We start from the raw sequence: 5356 nt of genomic DNA on the forward strand, positions 1-5356 counted from the left end.
AAGGAACAAGCAAGTGGTGACAGTAGAACACAAAATAGTGTCAGAAGATGTTTGAGAATTCTACATCAATTTTTAAGTGTAGTATTATTTGGAATACTTTCTAGTTTATATGAAATATTATTCACTGTTGGGGGAATAATGTATGTTGAGCCTTGAAAGAGACAGATTTTGCATTTACTCTTTAAAATGAGGTACCGACAGTCACACAGTCATAAACTAGATAGGTATAACCCCCAGTGAGATAGATCTGGAGGAACACTTGGCTGAATAATCAGAAACAGCAGGCTTGTTTTTCTTTCATGAGATAGCACACCAGAGTCATAGAGGAAACTGCATGGAAAGAGGCCTTACGGCCCACCAAGTCCTTGCCGACCGCCATCTACCCATTTGCACTAATCTAACGTTACTCCCATTTAATTCTCTCCACATTGTCACCAACTCGCCCCAGATTCAGGGCAGCACAGTGGCGCAGTGGTAGAGTTGCTGCCTTACAGCGCCAGAGTCCCAGGTTGAATTCTGACTATGGGTTCTGTTTGTACAGAGTTTGTACCCTGTGGCTGTCTGGGTTTTCTCCGGGTTCTCCAATTTCCTCCCATGCTCCGAAGACGTACAGGTTTGTAGGTACCTGGCTTCAGTAAAATTGTAAAATTGTCCTTAGTGTGTAGGATAGAGTTAGTGTATGGGGATCACTGGTCGGCGCGGACTCGGTTGGTCGAAGGGCCTATTTTTGCGCAGTATCTGAAAGTCTACAACTCACCTCCACAATGAGGGTAATTTACAGCAGCAAATTAACCCACCAACGCACATCTTTGGGATGTGGGAGGAAACTGGAGCACCCAGATGAATCCTACACAGGGCCAATGGATTGAACCCGGGCTGCTGGAGCTGTGTCGCAGCAGCCCCACCTGCTGTGCCATGACGTTGCATGTTGGAGGATAGAGCATTTGAAGCTGTCGCATGCTAGATGAGTGGAAGCAAAAGAAGGAAGATCTTCTGTGTAGGAAGGAACTGCAGATGCTTTTTTTAAACCGAAAATAGACACAAAAAGCGGGCCAGACAGCATCTCTGGAGAAAAGGGATAGGTAACGTTTTGGGTCGAGACCCTTCTTCAGACTGAGAGTCAGGGGAAAGGGAAACAAAAAATATAGACTGTGATATAGAGATATAGAACAAATAAATAAAAGGTATGCAAAAAAGTAACGATGATAAAGCAAGCAGGCCTTTGTTAGCTGTGGGCTAGGTGAAAATGAGTTACAGACAATGGAACTCACCAGGACGACAGCGAAACTAGTGCAATGACTAGGGTGGAAGAGGGACGGAGATAGAGGGGAAAGAAGATCTGTCGTTTTCAAATCAGCTAAGTCTGAAAAAAAGGAGGAGAAACCAAAAGTAAAGATAGTGATGTAAATGGGTGGAAGAGAGCTGTGAAATCAGTGAAGCGCTCGAAATTGTCATACAGTCATAGAGCTACACAGAACAAAAACAGGCCCTTCAGACCAACTCATCCATGCCAAGCAATTGCCTAACCGAGCTTGTCTCATTTGCCAACACCTGGCCCATATCCTTCCAAACCTTTTCTATATATCCACCTGTCTGTGTGCCTTTTAATTGTCGTAATAGTACTCGCCTTTACCACTTCCTCTGGCAGCTGGTTCCACAAATGCACTACTTTCTATGTGATAAAGTTGTCCCTCAGGTCCCTTTTAAATCTTTCCTCTCACCTTAAACCTATGCCGTCTAGTGTTAAATCCTACCATCCTGGAGAAAATACTCTGGCTATTCATCTTACCTATGCCCTACATGATTTTAGAAACCTCTATGAGGTCGCCCCTCAACCTCCTACACTCTAGGGAAAAAAGACCCAGCCCATGCAGCCTCTTCTTATAACTCAAACTTTCCAGATCTGGTAACATCTGAGTAAATCCTTTTTACACTCTTTCCAGTTTAACGATATCTTAGAACTGCACAGCGAACTCCAAATGTGGTCTTACCAACATCTTGAACTGCTGTAACATGATGTCCCAACTTCTGTATCTGTATCCTGTTGCTCAATGTCAGCAAGACAAAGGAGATAGTGATCGACTTCAGGATATGAAGCGGTACACACACCCCGGTATGCATTGCATAGAGATGGTCGAAAACTTCAAATTCCTAGGTGTAAATATCATCAGCAAATTGCCTGGACCACCCATATCAAAGCAATGGTCAAGAATGCACACCAATGCCTCTACTTCCTGAGGAGGCTTAGGAAGTTTGGCATGTCCCTAACAATTCCCACCAACATCTACAGATGCACAGTAGAAAGCATTTTATTGGGATGTCACACAGCACAGAACCTACCATACTATTGGAAGGTTCTAATTGCAATGGAGAGAATGGAGAGGAGATACACTGGAATGTTGCCTGGATTGGAGGAGTTTTATTATGGCCGATATTGGATATGTTGAGCTTGTTTTCCCTGGAGTTAAGGGGACTGAGAGGTGACCATTATTATTATCGTATTTTAAAGAGGATCTGAGGGCTTAGTTTTTTTTATACAGGTATTTGTAATGTGCTGTCAGAGGAGGTGGTGGATCAGATACAATCTCTATGTTTAAGAATCATTTAAACAAATACTTTAAAAGCCAAAGCATAGAAGGTTGGATCTCAATGTGGGCAAATGGGATTAGTGTAGATGGGGAAATAAGTTGAAACATAGAGAAACAAGAAACTGCAGATGCTGGTTTACACAAAAATACACAAAGTGCTGGGGTAACTCAGTGGAGTTTCGGGTCGGGACTGAATCAGTCTGAAGATGTGCCTTGACCAGAAACATCACCTATCCATGTTCTCCACAAATGCAGCCTGACCTGCTGAGTTTCTCCAGCATTGAGTCCTTTTAGGTTGAAACAGGTTTGGTGTCAGTACTCTATGACTTCAGTTACTGGTTACTAATTTTAACCAGATAGATCTGAATGAATTGTTGATCAGTACGAAGAATGTTTGCTGAATTTTGAGATGCAGGATAGAAGAAAACCATTTGCTCAGATATGTAGACAGAGACGTGGCAGAGTGAGGCAAATCCCACAGGGCTTCTGGGATGATTAAAGTCAGAGTTAATTAGTTGGACAACGAACAGCACGATTCCAATGAGCAATTAAACAAAGATGGGAGAGGAAGATATAGGGAGTGACTAGGGTTAGACTCGATTATGCTGGTGCAGAGGGGAAGATGAACAAGAGTTCAAAATGTACAGCTGTGAATGGCAGGAAGAGACATGCACGGCCATTGGCAAGGAATGCAAAAAGATCAATATTTTTTGCCCTTTACAGAGGAAGGAACAAAAATGGAAAGCAAACAGTTCTATCAAAGGGACTCAGCCAGTTTCACAAAGTTGAGCAATCTAACTGGAGAATTTTGGGCCATCACAATGTGTTGGAGTAACTCAGCAGTCAGGCAACATTCTGGTTGAAAGTTACTCCAACACTTTTGGTTTCTTTTCATAAGGCAGCATATGCAGTTCCTTGCGGCTTGACATATAGCTTTGAAACATTAGTGAAGAATATGACAAGAACTAAGTCATGAGATTGAACCCAGGCAGGGAGTAAATGCAACAAGTGATGAGAGTAGAGAAAACAAAGTACCTACTATGGATGTAAAAAGATAAAGGCTTCAGAGTCTGAGGAAGAGTTCTGACCTGAAACGTCGCCTTTTCCTTTTTTTCCAGAGATGCTGCCAGACCCGTTGAATTACTCCAGCATTTTGTGTCTATCTTTAGCTTCAGATCAAGGTAGACATTGGTTCATCATAGAGTATCAGTCTCAAGAAGTTTGGAAAAGATGCTCGATGAGACAAAATAAGTGCGAGCAATGTACAACTACATCACTGTAACACTAGTGGGAATTGCAAGCTGAAAATGAAAATTGTAAAACATGGAAATAAATACTGCTGTCCTTGAAGACAACTGTTACCAATCCTTGTTGCGCATGCAAGCCATCAAATAGAACTGATAACAATGCAGACAGTGAACCTAAGAGTACAGGCCATGTAAAGGCAAGTTCCATACTCCACAATAAATATATTTTTGCATATTTGCAAATATATTTAAAAGAACTGGAACGCTGCAGGGAAACAAACTACAGGGAGGCGATGGCCAATGCACTATGGTGGTTGCGGGTCTTGGTGTGGGTGGAGGTGGCCATTGGAGGCCCTACAGCTGCTGATTAGGCGAGCAGATCAGGTGCAGCCTGCAGATGCTGCATGGATCGGCGGTGGTAGGTGACGACGGAATCGCCGAGTGCCAGGCCAACCTCCACGTCATCCATCCAGTGTAACAACTCCCTCAATGTCAGCAAAACAAAGGAGCTAGTTACCGACTTTGGGAGTGTGGTGGACAACATACCCCAATCAGCATCAATGGTGCAGAAGTGGAAATGGTTGAGAGCTTCAAGTTCCTTGGCTTTAATTTTACCAATGATCTCTGATTGACCAACCACAACAGCCAAGAAGGCACATCAATGCCTCTACTTCCTGAGAAGACTGAGGAAATTTAGCAGATCTATAATGACTCTTAGAAACTTCTACATTTGCACCATAGAAAGCATATTTCCGGGTTGCATCACAACTGGGATGGGGAACTGTAGATTGGTTACTTACTAAACTTATGTAGTGCTTTATTATCAGAAGCTCCGCCTACTACTACACTATTCGTATTATCGCAACCCAACATGTGCAGTCAGTCTATGCTGCTGTACAGTAGAAGCAACATGCTGTAGTGTGTTATATATGTTATCCAATGCAGTACACCATTGTACCCTATTTGTGAGTATGTGTGTTTTACTCGACAGAAACAGCTTTGCCCAAGACCTAAATAAATTGTAGTTGTGAGTTGTGGTTGGAGCCCAGTCCATCATGCAGAACAGCCAACATAATCATTGAATCAATACAGTTGAGATCATTTAACAGGGACTGAATTACTGGCCCATTTACCATTTCTGATAAAGATTTATAACTTGAAGTATTAACACCACATCTCTCTTCTTGGATGCCGTCTGACCTGCTGAGTATTTCCAGCAGCTTCTGTGCTGAAAATACTAGTTATTAACTCAATGCTGACACCTAAAGGAAGATGGTAGCACAGAAGGAATCCCCCGAACCTCAACAATAACGTGGCAGAGTTTTTACTCAACAAAGCTGGAAAATAGACAGCTTTGGCTACAAATTAACAGTTTCAGGCGGTAAAGCTGTATTTACCCGCAAACAACATTCACCTTTTAGATTATATAGCCGTGTTGTGCAAAATGCATTGAAGTGTAGCCTGTTATGGAAGTCTTCAACTGAATAATTACAAGTTATAGAGCCATAGTTAGTCACAGAG

This window comes from Amblyraja radiata, chromosome 2 (assembly GCF_010909765.2).
Source record: "Amblyraja radiata isolate CabotCenter1 chromosome 2, sAmbRad1.1.pri, whole genome shotgun sequence".
In the NCBI taxonomy this organism is placed as follows: domain Eukaryota; kingdom Metazoa; phylum Chordata; class Chondrichthyes; order Rajiformes; family Rajidae; genus Amblyraja; species Amblyraja radiata.